The sequence below is a fragment of the Eubalaena glacialis genome, chromosome 14 (assembly GCF_028564815.1).
Source record: "Eubalaena glacialis isolate mEubGla1 chromosome 14, mEubGla1.1.hap2.+ XY, whole genome shotgun sequence".
Lineage (NCBI taxonomy): Eukaryota > Metazoa > Chordata > Mammalia > Artiodactyla > Balaenidae > Eubalaena > Eubalaena glacialis.
The window spans coordinates 15589389-15604998 of NC_083729.1; the positions used below are offsets into that span (position 1 = coordinate 15589389).

The 15610-nt window shown below is 38.8% G+C and overlaps 1 protein-coding gene across 6 annotated transcripts in view; it reads right to left on the minus strand.

The window, feature by feature from the left end:
* PUM2 (pumilio RNA binding family member 2) overlaps nucleotides 1–15335 on the minus strand; it is a 97748-nt gene extending 82413 nt beyond the window's left edge. For 4 of the 6 annotated variants that reach the window (XM_061210465.1, XM_061210464.1, XM_061210463.1 and 1 more), the window contains exon 1: nucleotides 14866–14994. The gene's annotated coding sequence lies outside the window, so the exon portion shown is untranslated. Of the gene's footprint in view, nucleotides 1–14865; nucleotides 14995–15177; nucleotides 15241–15316 lie in introns of those variants that run through there. The other 2 variants (XM_061210462.1, XM_061210461.1) reach the window with 2 other exon arrangements.
* Between the last annotated feature and the right edge of the window lie 275 nt (nucleotides 15336–15610).

Below are 15610 nucleotides of genomic sequence, written 5' to 3' on the forward strand. Positions count from 1 at the left end.
TAAGGACTCTTAAAATTTCTGCGCTGGTGTCACCTGATGGCAAGGGAAAAGAATCTGGACATAATTTAACAACTCTCCCCTGCGTGGTTAGACCTAAGGGAGAAAGGGAACAATCTCTTCTTTCAACAAGCAATGGAGTATCTAGCTATCAGTTATATAAAACTGAACTGACTAGTTCCCTTGAAGAAAATGTATCCCAGAATTATATAGTACACACTATACTGCTTGGGGGTGTAAAGTCTGTCTTCATTGTTTTTTTTTTTTTTGGTCTGCATTATTATTATTATTTTTTTTAAAGAAGATCCTTGCAATCTAAGTTTGTTTTTTTAGAAGCTTCCTTATTTATTTATTTATTTTTGGCTGTGTTGGGTCTTCGTTTCTGTGCGAGGGCTTTCTCTAGCTGCGGCGAGCAGGGGCCACTCTTCATTGCCGTGCGCGGGCCTCTCACTGTCGCGGCCTCTCTTGTTGCGAAGCACAAGCTCCAGACACGCAGGCTCAGTAGTTGTGGCTCACGGACCTAGTTGCTCCGCGGCATGTGGGATCTTCCCAGACCAGGGCTCAAACCCATGTCGCCTCCATCAATAGGCAGGTTCTCAACCACTAAGCCACCAGGGAAGCCCTGGTCTGCATTATTAACCCATGAAGTTTTCCAATATTATTTCCTTAAACAATTAGAATTTGCTAACATAGAAAATACATAATAGAAACTTTTCTATGGACAAGACCACGTGTAATCTTGAGGTAAATTTAAATTAAAGAGTTAACAGTTTTTGAGGTTATGTTTCCTAGCAAAAGAAGGGTGTCTTATTAAGTTCTAAAATTTAACAGTATTAGCTAATTTTTCTGTAGACAACATTATTACTAATTATGTGAGAAAAACAGATAGAGTACTTCAAATAACAACTTGGTTAAGTTTTGTGGGTTTTCATATTAACTAATGCATAAACCAAAAGGTTTACAAATAGTTGGTGTAATGAACCAAGAATATGCATTATTTTCTCAGGTAACATCTGATCCAATTCCTTACCATATGCCTACCATAAAAAATAGGTTGGGGGGCAAAAACCGTTTAAAGCTACAATAAATGGTATTAAAGCACCAGCATATAACACCAATTACATTTTCATAGTATTATAATTAGTTCTATTTTAAAGCCATAGTAGTAATTAAACTCTGGAGTTAAAGGGGCTAGGAACTGTGTCTTAGCCACCAAAATGCTCAATATATACTGAATGAAAAAAAATCATTCTATATTTTATGAAATGTAAACTCAGATCATGAAATCATCTAATATCTGGATAGTGACTGTTTATAAATGCCTTCATATATATTAATACACAATGCTCATTTTATTTATTTATATTTTTATTTTTGGCTGTGTTGGGTCTTCGTTTCTGTGCGAGGGCTTTCTCTAGTTGCGGCGAGCGGGGGCCACTCTTCATCGCCGTGTGCGGGCCTCTCACTGTCGCGGCCTCTCTTGTTGCGAAGCACAAGCTCCAGACACGCAGGCTCAGTAGTTGTGGCTCACGGGCCTAGTCGCTCCGCGGCATGTGGGATCTTCCCAGACCAGGGCTCGAACCCGTGTCCCCTGCATTGGCAGGCAGATTCTCAACTGCTGCGCCACCAGGGAAGCCCAATACTCATTTTAATAGAGACATAAAAAAGACTTTTCCTCAGACTTTTTGTACAACTGAAAACATTTACCAAACATAAAATGAGTGCAACTTCTCATTGGCACTACTTCTCCAAACTGGTCCTCTAATACCTGGAGGCTGTTGCTACCTCATGCATCCATTACAAAAACAACAAAATTACATGAAAACTGGGACTTCCCTGGGTAGTCCCGTGGGTGGTCCACTGGGTAAGACTCCGTGCTCCCAATGCAGGGGGCCCGGGTTCAATCCCCGGTCCGGGAACTAGATCCCTCAAGCGTGCCACAACTGAAGAGTCTGCATGCTGCAACTAAGAAGCCTGCATGCCCCAACTAAAAGATCCCACATGCAGCAACAAAGACCTGGCGGACCCTAATAAATAAATAAATATTTTTTAAAAAATTACATGAAAACTTACTTGATTCACATAAGTCAATACACACAAAGAGTAACTTAAGCTGCTTATAAAATATTCTTAGTAGTCATACTCCTTGGACTGTTTTTAGTGAACATAATCATTGAGCATTAGTGGTATCCATTGAAAACAGGTACTAAAGTCCTTAAGAATACCTTAGTCTCTTCAGCATAGTAAATCACGCAAATTTTCCAACAAAATTCATTTGTTTAGCAATGCCTTTTCTTATCCATATGACAAAGGTAAACGTAAATCCAGGTTTAAGTATTTCTGGTAGACCATTAGCCTTCACAGACTTAATATTAAAAATCTCTAGGAACCACCATCAACACCTAGTAATCTGTTATTTATCTGGGGGTACAAATTGAATCACACACTTTTCTAGTGGTGTTGGACAAGTCACTCAGGTGGTAGCTAACCCAGGAGCCATAAATATTTTTTTGATATTTGCTACTCATTTGTCCATGTACTTCATGGGGGAATTACATACTTGTTTTACCAGCATTAAGAACAGTACTGTATAACTGACTTGACTATATTAAGGAAAAGTCAAATTTTACATTTTGAATAAAACTTGGCAAAAAAAATGTGTTATCAATATACAGACTCCCAGAAACTAGAAATCTTCAGAGACCCTAGCTCAAATCTTCTAACTAAGATTAGAAATTAAGATTGTTTCAGCACCGGCATTAGACATTAAATAAAAGCTTACCAAATATTTATGTGCAAGAATACTTTAGCTCTCTGAGGATCAATCTCAGATATCATATTTCTCAAGGAGACTAAATAGGGTAAACACATACTTACGTAATGCAAATATAAGGCAAGGTATTTTTTTTTCCTTAGAATTCTCTCAAAGGCGAATCACCATATATTTGAGTCCTTACAAAGTCTCTTATATTACAAGGCATTCTCTCAATTGGTTTAGTTTAAGAAATAAAATACTGCTTATGGAAATTCTTTTTTTTCCTTTGAAAAACAAAATACTGTTTAGAGAAGATCTACACACTAAAACAACCTCAATCAATGCTAGTTTTTCATGCTTTTACATATCACCTGAGAGAAGTAGGTCAAATAACTTAGATGGAAATGAAGATAATTATTAGATAACGCAAAGTGGCTCTAATGAGTCCAAGATACATGTGAAATGTCCAAGATATATTATGAAGTGAGTCCCCCAAAAGCAGTATTTCTAAATTAATGTTCTTATATGTAATTTAATATGCCATCACCCTAAAAGTGGAACAAGCAGACATTATATGCCTCATGACATAATGTAATACAAAACAGTATCACCAATGAAGAATTACTGCCTAAAAAAACCCCCCAGTAAACATCAATCTAATAATAAAGCTGCTAGATCTAAATACTGATTTATCAGAAATATGAGAGAGAGAGAGAGCAAAGTCAATAGATAACACAAGGAAGCAATCGCCCAATCTAGAATACGGAAAAAATAAAAAATTCACCTCATTTCACTATCAATGAAATTTTAAAAGAGGAGGAGAGGGAGGATTATTATATACACTAAAAGACTTAAAAGTCAAATATATTGTATAAACCTTGCTTGAATCCTGATTCTAACAAACCAACTATAAAAAAACTTTTGAGAAGATCAGGGAAATCTAGATATAGAATGGGTATTAGATGATATTAAGGAATTTTGTTAGCTGTGATAATAGCAAGAAGATTGCATTTTTTAATAAGTTCTCATCAGTAAGAGAATTTATGCTTAAACTGGCTACTGTCTGGGATTTGCTCTGAAATACTTCAAAAAAGTAAAACATGGGTATAAAGATTTCACACAATGTTGAATATGGATGATAGATCTCCAAGGGTGTATTGTACTATTCTACTTGTGCTTGAAAATTTCCATAATAAGTTTAACAAAATAACAATATGACAAGCAGCCATGTGAAGCAGGTGGTATTTAAGCTGGGCCCTGAAGGATAGGTACAATTTGGACAACCCCCCACCACACACACACACACACACACACACACTTTTAAACAAAACATTTATAAACTGCAGCTTGTAAAGGGGGTTACTCTCCAGAAAGTTAACTGACTTAGGGTCCAAGCTGTTGTTTAAACCTTACATCACTTATTATTTCAACCATATTTTTGACAAGTAGTATATGAAATTTAAAAAAAACAAAAAAACTGATTTCCAAATGAGCATAAACCTCTTTGGACTAATTTCTATCAGACACCATCCCTCAAAGAGAACAAGAGAATGTACTGAGCACTTGATTTTATGCCAGAGATGATACTAGGCACATTATATTTAATTCTCATTACAATCCAGCAAAGTAGGTATTGTATTCCTACTTTACAAATAAGGAAATTGTGGTCAATTTCCCTACCCTAATAGACAAAGCTACTAAAATGGCAGAGGATTCAACACCCTCAAGACTTCAAAAGCTCCATGCTCTTTTCCATAGCAACCAAGCATAAACCATCACTCTGTTCCCCAACCTTCCTTTTGCTAAACTATTCCAGTCCCCTGGACAGCTCTTTGCCATTTATCTCTTCATGTGCAAATCCTACAAATCCCTTAAAGTTTGGCTCAAATGCCACTTTCTCCATTAAAACCTCCCCCAAGTCATCTTTTTCTCAATTCTCATGGCATTTAATTTGTATTTTTAAATATATAAATATCATCTTATCCATTAGACTTTAAAACTTCTCTCAATCAGAATTATGATAGAAAACACATGTACCACAATTTTGCACTTTCTGGTTATGCCAGTGTTCTGTGAAATGTTAATAGTCATGAGAGAGGAGACCAAAAGAAGGATACTAAATACTGTAATAGGGAGAGAGGGAAAATGATAATATTATCAACTATACACCCGTTAAAAAGCATGAAATGGATGTATTTATGCATACATGGAAAAAATTCTAGGATACTAAGTGAAAAGGCAAGGTGAAAACAGTGTTTCTATCATTCCACTTTTGTAAAAACAGGAAACAATCAGAAAGAGTGACACAACCATTAACAGTGGTCACATCAGGAGAAGGGTATGCATGATTTTTATTTTACATTTTATAGTTCTGTACAGTCTGAATATTTCCCATTTGTTACTTATATTTTAAAAATATTTAAAATATAAACATGTTAAAAATCACTAAACAAGTTAACTTGGAAATCAAGTCTTATACGGTAGAACTCAAATATACATACAGTTATACATAAGAGAGGTATCATGACTTATAAACAAACATAAGAGAAAAACATCTTTTCAATAAATTAAGCATCACTTAAAAATATTCTCTGGAATTCCCTGGCGGTCCAGTGGTTAGGACTCAGTGCTTTCACTGCCATGGGCCCAGGTTCAATCCCGCCCCTTATCTGTAAACTTCTAAGGGTTTTTAAGATGATATAAAGGAATTTACACGTATACCCAATACCTACTATAGTAACTATCTCTAGCCACACCTTCATGAGACTTTGAGTTTTAAAAAAATCAAAATCCAATTTGTAGATCTAAATATTCTATCATCACCTGATTTAAAGGAATTACACTTGTGGTCAGCACTTAGTTTTTTAAATCTAAGTTAGTTCTACCCTACTCTTTGATATATTCCTGCAAAGTGTTTAAAAAAAAAAAATGGAGCCAACCAAATCATACATTTAAACACAAAATATTTGACAGTATGCTATAATAAACATGATTTACGTATTTCTAGTATTGTCCTTTGCTTTGTAAGTATTCTTTGACAAAAAGTTAGGAAAGAAGAGGTGAACTGGTTTAAAAACAATTTACCATTACTCCCTACCACTCAAGACTATCACTGACCTGAATTCAGAAAATCCCAATGGAAGCCAAAATACTCCAGTTCTAGGCTATATTTCATTCCTAACAGCAATGTGAATACATAAGATTAATCACTACAGGAAGCTAACTCCAAGTCTGGTGCCCTGAAGGTTTAATTATCTGGGGTAAAATACACCACATTAAAATCTGGGATGTATCAAAGATGTGCCTTTCTCAGTACACATAGTGAGGATCTGTAAATTGATCCTCAGGAAACTAAATGTGCTAACATTTTGGAAACTCTTCATGTACTCCTCAGGGATATTAGCACCTCAATTTTAAGGTCACTGGTTCTCAAATCCTCACAGTGCATTAGAATCTAGACAGAAGGTTTGAAAACTACTAACACTCAGATCCCACTTATCTAAGACTTATTTGAATTAGTCTGGGCAGGGAGAAAGGCACAGATTTTTATTAGTATTTTTAAGCTCTCCAGGCAATGCTTCCCTGTGCAGATAGGATTGAAAGCTTTACATACACCATACCACCTACAGCTAAGGGATATATTCACAAGCACCCTAACGGTTTTCCAACTAGAAAATTTTGTGTCATTCATCATGGTGTAACAGAAACAGAAACCAGAACCAAAAGATTTAGAATATGGTACCATGTTTGCCTCTAACTAGCTGAATGAAACTCAGACCACTTGAACTCTCTGGTTCTGTTTCCCCATTTACAAATGAGAATAACAACGCTTCCTCATAAGGTTATTGTGAAGACTAAATTAGATAATATGTGAAATTGCAATGTAAGTCCTTTCTAGAATACTGACTCACCATAATGAGTGAACATATTTTTTTCTGTTTAAGACTCAATATATAATCCTTTGACACAGTAATTTCTCTTCTGGTAATTTAACTTACATAAACAACAGCAATAACATAAAAGAATGAACTGAATAATGGTATTTGCTGCAGCACTGCTTGCAGTGGTTCAAAAACAGAAAATGAACAACCTGAACTCGACAAAAATGGGTTAGCAAAATAAAAAACCATACACTAAGTATTAAAAGTTATTAAAGTTATATGTACTAATACAATAAAATATCCATGATATTAAATAAAAACACCAAGTTGCCTAAGGTGTGTAACCTGATCCCAGTTTTGTTTAACAAAAGAGGAGCAATGTATATGTTTGTGTGGAGTATGAAAAAAATAAACACCTAACTTTGGTAGGAGAGGGGGTACTGTTGGCTTTATCTTTTTATATTTCTGTGTTATAAGGCTCGTTGACGTTAGCAAAATAAAGTTTTTTTAAAAAAGGTCCTATATTAATACAGTTTAAACACATTATAGTTTAGAAGCTTCATCACAGTCAATAGAGTACAAGCAATCTTGTGCTATTTTCAGTTCATTTTAGTACTAGGCTGAATGCCCAACAACCGAAGACTTGTCTCGAATGGCTACCTAGTAATTTTCAATTGTTACACAGTATCAACAGAATCAGTATGGCACCAAGGAGAAATAACTTAAGAAATGTTAATTAGGTTGTAACAGAGAATTAAAGGAAATCATTTGAGTTCATGGTCCGAGACAACTGGAAAAAACAAAAACCACTTTAAGCAGCAGACTTTAGTGCAGTTTTTAAAAGATTTTTTCTTCAGACAAAAATTTTCCAAAGTGTGTTCCTTAATCACCAACGCAGTGTTCTTTAAAATAAGAGGTTCCTCATCCAATACATTTAAGATATGCTGCTCCCCAGCACCCACTTGTTCTTTTGCAAGCTGAGTACATGGTCATTCTGGAATTCATTCTCTGTGATAACAGCATAGTAAAGGCTCTGAGAAGTCCCACAATTAAAACTGTTTAACTGGGAATTTCCTGGCAGTCCAGTGGTTATGACTCTGCGCTTACACTGCTGAGGGCCTGGGTTCCATCCCTGGTTGAGGAACTAACATCCTACAAGCAGCACAGTGCGACATGCATGCATGCATAAATAAATAAATCTGCTTAACTTTAACCCAGTATTATTGGAACTTTCTATAAGCATGTTAACACAAAACTTAATTATTTTGAGAAGCAGCTATTTCTAGTCATTTCCAAGAAAAAAATGAACGAGTGAGTTATCTAGTTCAACTTTCTTGAACTTTTGTCTAGGAAAAGTCATAACCTATGACGGTTAAAAGTTTTTTAAATGTTTAGTTTATTATGCCTATCATGAATAGTCTAAGAAAAATATTAGCGGTACAAATCTTTGAATTAAACAAATATGAGGAAATCTTTTAGGTGATGAATATGAATTGTGATTTTTTAAAAAGTTCCTCAAATATTCAAGAACAAGCCTTGAATTGGTGATCTGTTTCCCAATGACTTTAAAGTGATATGACCAAACCAATTTCCTAAAGATATAAAAGTTAAAAAAAAAAAAAAAAATTCTAAGTTGTTGCTTAGAAAACAACAAAAAACCAAACATCCAGACTGCAGTGTCTGAAAAGAGAAACCAAATCTATGTCAGTTTCAAGGAGTACTAAGTTATGTGCCATAAAAAGTGTCCGTGGTAGAAACAGTCTTGAGTATAATCTAAATGAAATTTACTCTATATTCATTTAAATAAAAATTTTTGGAAGAAGGCACACCAAGTAACTCATAGGAAATGTACACAATAAAACAAAAACTAATCTTAGGAAAGTAAGCAAATACTAAATAACAAAAACAGTAAGTAAACTTTAACTTCTGAAAGACACAAAGATGGGGGGGTGACAGAACATTACATAAAATTTTCATTATCCAATTCCTTGGAGACAACCTTATTTCTAACACTAAGCTTTAAAAGAAATCTCTCATATGGGGTATTATAGAGAACAGAGAGTTGTAATAGAAAATATGCTCAACAACTCTCTTCGCAGATGCAAGGTTTCAGAATCTCATTCTTTTAAAGTCAATCCCTGAAGGAAAGTCATGTGTCTAACTCCTCTAACACAAGGCAGGGAAAGCGATTCACAGTAATTATGTTAAGGTTCCTGGAAAATACAGTCTAAATCTTCCCAAGATATAATCTTGGATCTCCAAAGTCTTCTTCAGAATTGTTCAAATTAAAAAAGGCCCTGGACTTCCCTGGTGGCGCACTGGTTAAGAATCCACCTGCCAACGCAGGGGACACGGGTTTGATCCCTGGTCCGGGAAGATCCCACATGCCGCGAAGCAACTAAGCCCGTGCGCCACAACTACTGAGCCCACGTGCCACAACTACTGAAGTCCTCGTGCCTAGAGCCCGTGCTCAACAAGAGAAGCCACGACAATGAGAAGCCCACGCATTGCAATGAAGAGTAGCCCCCGCTCGCCGCAACTAGAGAAAGCCGGCACACAGCAATGAAGACCCAACGCAGCCAAATAAATACATTTAAAAAAAAAAAAAAGGCCCTTTAATCTAGTGTGCTGCTACCTGTATCTCCAATCAAATCTTTTCAATTCTCCTCCTTACCTCCACTTTAAGCTCTGCCATTCTCCCCTATCTGGGTCACTACACATACTAATCCCTCTGGCTAAATGCCACTTCACCCATCTCTTGACTAAATTAACTTTTCTAAGTCTTTTTATAGTCAACTTTACCTCTTCCAGAAAGCTTTTCCTGACCCCCTGCAGTGTCTACCTGAGTCCAGAGCACTTTTGCAACACCACCTCCAGTGGCACTTAGTGTACTGCACTGTGTAAACATGAGTTTAATCATCTTCCTCTCCACTGTAAACATCAGCTTATAGTTACAGTAAAACTATAAGAACAGGGATCACTGTACCACCAACATCTAAGGACAATCTGGCACATGATAGGCCTGCAAACCTCAAAAAATGAATGCAAGTTTCTGGTAGTCTAGCTTGATGAAATGATACAACTTAGAATATCCAGAGTAACAAATGGACTGAAAGTCAAGTAATACTCCATGAGTATCTTCTCAACCAGACTTACCATAAAAATTAGCAACAATTTATCTTTGGCAAAATCCTTGAATACTCCTATTTTTGCTAGTGTAGGAGCCAAATAATTTAGAGATTAAATGAAGGCACCTTTGGATGAAAAGCAATCAATTACATTTCAACTGCAAGGTGGTCCAAGAAAACATCTGTAGGCAAAACCTGGAGCTATCATCTTCTCTAAACTTCAAATCTTAATTCTGTTTATGTTAAATTGGTTTCAAATAACTCAGGTTTTGCCACAGAAAGTATAACGTTTTGCATTAAATCATGCTAAAAGTGCTAATACTACATAGATGTTAAATAAATGACTGGTCACCAAAATGGAAGACACAAGTAGCTCCTTTCTGTATACAATTCTTTGTTGGTATGTAACAAAGTCATACCATAGTCCATATTTTTCTCTACCAACAATTTGCCTCATTTGACTGCTTAGCAAAGACCTGTACTTAGAGTCAGCCTGCCTCTCCCATTTATTTACCTTTTTTTAATGTCAGAATGAATAAGACCATCTTATACATTAGTGAAGACTATCTCCTGCTGATCTCTTTCAGAAACAGTGCCTAAAATCAGAGATTACCACCTTGAGATCTAGAACTTGCTACTCTTGACATAAAATGTCCAGTAAAACTGAAACCACAAAGATTTCTCTAAAACTAGTCTCTCTACACACTTTTTTTCTGGGGGACTAAAGGAAAAAACAAAAAGTTAACCCCCCTCCCCATACTATTTTTTATGTACCCTGGCGGTCAGCTACAGGTTTTATTTTCCTAGGCAGGTATCGCATAGGTAGTTTTGTAATGTCACTTTATAGTCAATTTCACCAAATCCCTTCCAGGAAGATTTTTGGAGATTTTTATGGTCCAAATATATATATTGCCGTAGGTAGGTGAAAATGACTGCCTTCTTTTTCTGTCCCATTTGCAGTCAAAGTATTCTGACACCCTAACTACCCCTTCTCCCTTCACACTTCTTCCCCCTTTTTGTATTTGGTAGCTACAGTGAAATTCTGGAATATATATATAAGGTGTACACAATCTAGATGTTTTCTAGTACTCTAAAATCTTTTCTCGCTCCACAATAGTAAGAGAATAAGAAGTGAAAATCTGTGATATGTAAACTGAAAATGGATGGGATTACAGAAGTTATATTTGCAGAGGTGGTATATACTAAAGAAACTATCTTTTTGCCAACATGCTTGAATAACCATCCCTTTTAACTTTTTTTTTGAATTTTTGAATTTTTTTTTTTTTTTATATAGCTGGTTCTTATCCCTTTTTAATTCTTTAATGCACTTTAGAAAAATGAGTCAGGCAAGGGCCAAATATAACTTTTCATTTTCAGAAAAATCAATGAGGGACTTCCGTGGTGGCGCAGTGGTTAAGAATCCGCCTGCCAATGCAGGGGACACGGGTTCGATCCCTGGTCTGGGAAGATCCCACATGCCGTGGAGCAACTAAGGCCCTGCGCCACAATTACTGAGCCTGCGCTCTAAAGCCCGTGTGCCACAACTACGTGCCTAGAGCCCGTGCTCCGCAACAAGAGAAACCACTGCAATGAGAAGCATGCGCATCACAACGAAGAGTAGCCCCCGCTCGCTGCAACTAGGGAAAGCCTGTGCGCAGCAACGAAGACCCAAGGCAGCCAAAAATAAATAAGTAAGATAAAATAAATTTAAAAAGTCAAAGAAACAAAGCCTTCTGCAATTTAAATAAGAATTAAAACGACCCTCTGTGGGAATTCCCTGGCGGTCCAGTGGTTAGGACTGAGCGCTTTCACTGCCGTGGGCCGGGATTCAATCCCTGGTAGGGGAACTAAGATCCCGCAAGCCTCGTGGCATGGCCAAAAAAAAAAAAGACCCTTTGGAAGCTGACACTTGTGTTCAATTAGGCAAGCTTTAATTTCTCATTTATAAGTAAGTTGGATCTTTTGAGTTACTGAAAGGAAAAGTCACTAGGGAAAAAATATTATTAAGCTTATGTCTCCAAGCATACTGCTACATGAAAATCTGAGAAGAAAAAGCATATGCCATGCACCTACTATGTAATAATTCTATACAATGTTTCACTGGAAAAGCATGAAAATAATATTTCTCTGTAATTTCACTTTTCCACTGCAAAAGCAACTTTTAAAAAAAGTCTTCTATCTATATCGCTAAATATAAAAATCACTATATAAACGTTAGCTTCTAAATGATAGGGTTTGAAGAAACCTTTTTCCCACCACATCAGAATTCAGGAGTGAGAGACATTAGGAGTTAGGCTGATGGTAATCCAAATAGCTCCTTTATTACTGAAAAGCTACACTGGAAAGCATAATCTAAACCTAGACGAACAGGGCTTCCTAACACCACACCCCATAATTATCCTAACCCAGTCACAGGTAGCACCGGACAACCATGGTCCTCCTCCAAAAAGGGACAGAGTCTATCCCTGGTGGCCTCCAGAAAAAGCAAAGTGCTTTCTGCAGGGGACAGGCTCCGAAAGAGAAAGAGGAAAGGGGCTGAGCCGTACTTGATCAGTTCCTTCTTACAAACTCATCAAAGGGAAGAGTGAGAAGGTGGGACAATAGGAGCAAGTCAGACTATTTTTACGCTTTCTTAAGAACAGCAAAAAATCTATCTAATATGTCACAAACCAATTTACACTATTATAAGTACAATTATTATCTTAATCACACCTGTCAGTAAAAATGGCCTTAAACTGTGAATGCAAGCTAGACGAAGCCATATGAGGTACAAACATTCAGATGTTTAAAATATGTATCCACAAGTCTTAAAAACATGAGAAAATACAGAATATTTTCCTATCTTAGAAACCCAACGAATTCAAAGGTTGTTAAATTAGAAACTACAAAGAACTTGAGTCCAGGAGACAGAACCAACCTCCACTTAAAATTATGAAGATCCTATCAGTATCTATAAAAAGGGGACCATCTGGTCACTGAGAAGATTGGTTTTGGATGTCACACCTGGCCCAAATCTCTGATAATTACTTCTGTTAAATAGGATAAGTACCTGCACAAGAAAATAAATTATCTTTCAACACCAGAAACGTTTATAGACAAGTATGGAAGGTTTAAGAGAAACAAAATCCTCATATTTGTATCTGTGTTAAGACAGCATTATTTGGTTTATATACCTGTAATGCCTAAGAAAAATTGGCCTATTTAAAGTGACAACCTTGTAAGACCAACTTTAATACGGCAGTAATTAACTTACTTTTAAAAAAGCTGAAATCTTACTAATATCAAAACATCAAAGAACTTTAGACTCAAATTAAGAAAACCATGTGTTAAAATTAAACAATTTAAATTGTTTGAAGATGTTTAAGCTTGTTAATCGCAAATCTAACTCGAAGATAAGAGACCTGTGCAAATAACAAAAATGAACTTTACAAAAAACTGAACTTTAGAAGTGAGAGAGTGGCATGGACATATATACACTACCAAATGTGAAATAGCTAGCTAGTGGGAAGCAGCCGCATAGCACAGGGAGATCAGCTCGGTGCTCTGTGACCACCTAGAGGGCTGGGATAGGGAGGGTGGGAGGGAGACACAAGAGGGAGGAGATATGGGGATATATGTATACATATAGCTGATTCACTTTGTTACACAGCAGAAAGTAACACAACATTGTAAAGCAATTATACTCCAATAAAGATGTTAAAAAAAAAAAAGCTTAAGAACCAGGATTCTGAAATATAACTTTAATTTTTAAAAAAAATACGGCTTACTTCATACAAAAACCGCCCCCAAGGACACCGAAAGACAATTCTAAAATAACTCAATTTCACCAAAAATTGGACTTCTAAAGACATTCTTGAAATAAGGGAAATGCCAACAACTATTTAGGACTGTGCAGATAAAGCAAATCATTTTTTAAAAGCAGGATATTAAAAAACTAAGAATAGAAACGTAGCCAATTAAAACTATTTATCTTTGTGTTTTTAACCGGATTCCTAGCCAGAAATCCTTAAATCATCCTCCAATGCTCCAGGTCACATGGTGAAGAGTCACCTATTAAACACGAATCCAAGCAGTAAACAAGCTTTTAAAATCCTTAGGTAACACCCTTTATTAAAATTTTCTTGGTATACGATACCTTTACAACTATTACATTTCTCTCAAGCATTTAAAAGCCTTTTTCTAATAAAGCTTTCCTCAAAAACCTTCACCCCAAAAAATCTGTCGCCAGTTTTCTTAAGTTAAAATCTCACAAAGTACTAAAGTCCAGATTTTAACATGATTGTCTTATTACACCTAATACGTCCGCAATTCCCATCCTACCCAAATGTTTAAATATGTGTTACAATGTAAAGCTAAGAAAAATCGGTTTTCCCTAGCTATGTTCTCAAAAGTAACATTAACTTTTACACGCGTGTTTGGGCATACAACTTTTAACAATCTATCTTCCCCAAATTTGGCCCAGTTCAGATACAAAACGACTGCTAAAATGTTTGAAGCCCCTAATCTCTTCTTTGGTTTTAATTTACACATTTCCCCAAGTATCGAAATCTGTTCCGATAACAAAAACACAACATTCCTAACACACCGAACCCAAGTCGCCTTTTCTTTCAAACCCACACCTGTCTACCGGAAGCTTTTCCTGCACACACTCGGGCCCTCGAGAATTCCCACACTTGTTTTCATAAACCCACGCCTTCCTCTTCGCCCACTTCCAACTCGCACGCTTCTCGGGATCCACCCGGCCTCTCCCCCCATTCCCAGCCCAAGGGCTGGGCGAGCGGGCGGACAGCTCGGTCTCTAACCCCGAGCGCGCCGAAACCAAGGAAGAGCCGGGTGGGCCACCCAGCGCCGCGAGGCTGAGGCGTGGGGAGGAAAGGAAGCGGGAAAGCCGAGAGCACCCCCCGCCGGGCCCACACCCCCTTCCGGCACCCCTCCCCCTGCATTGTGCGAGCGGGCCCAAGGCCGCAGCCGTTCCGGGCAGCCCGCAGGCCCCGTCCACCCTCCCTCCGGCAGGCGGCCCCCGCCGAGGCCGCCACACACAGCCCGGGGAGCCAGCCCCGCGGCGCCAGAGCACGGGGAGAGGGTGCAAGCGCGACTGACTTACGGGGCTGCTGCGGCCGCGCTGCCTCAGCCGGGGACACCGACCGTTGGGCACACGGCGGCGTCGCTCTTGGCCGTCCTCCCCTCCTCCGCCTTCGGTGGTGGCAATATCTTCTTTCTCCACCTACCTCCCTCCCCCCCACCCCACCTCCTCCTTCTCCTCCCCCTCCTCCTCCGAACCACCGAAGTACCGAGGGTGAGACACAGAGACTCACAACAACATGGCTGCCACCGCCGCCTCCCCTCCCCTCCCCTCCCCCCCGGCCACCGGGCGCGCGCAAGGCACTCCGGGAGATAAGGGAGGGGGAGCGCTCACCGACGTGCCGCTCCTCTCAGTGGCTTCCGACGCTTCTCCCGCGCTCCGGGCGCCGGCCGGCGGGAGCTCTGCGCGTGCGCACGCTCTCTGCGCTCGCGCGTTTCGGCCTTCCCTCCCGCGTGTGCTCCCCCGCCCTTACCTTGTGGGCTAGCTGCTGGTTCTGGGCTCGGCTGGGGCGCCAGGCGGGAGTGCGCGCCGGGCTCGGGAGCGCGCGCCGGGCTTTGGCGGCGTAGGCGTGGTGTTTCCGAAGTCGGCTTACGTCTCTGTTTTTCCGCGTGGGGCCTAGTCTTCCGAACTCCCTTACCCTCGGCTTCCTGCCCCGTAGCTCATTGTTCTCCCCCAGCTGCCTGTGCGGGTGTCAGCGCCCCCGACGGCGGGGTACTCCTCGCACTTCGCTTTCGTGGTGCTGGCACCCACAAGAGCCTGACAGTAG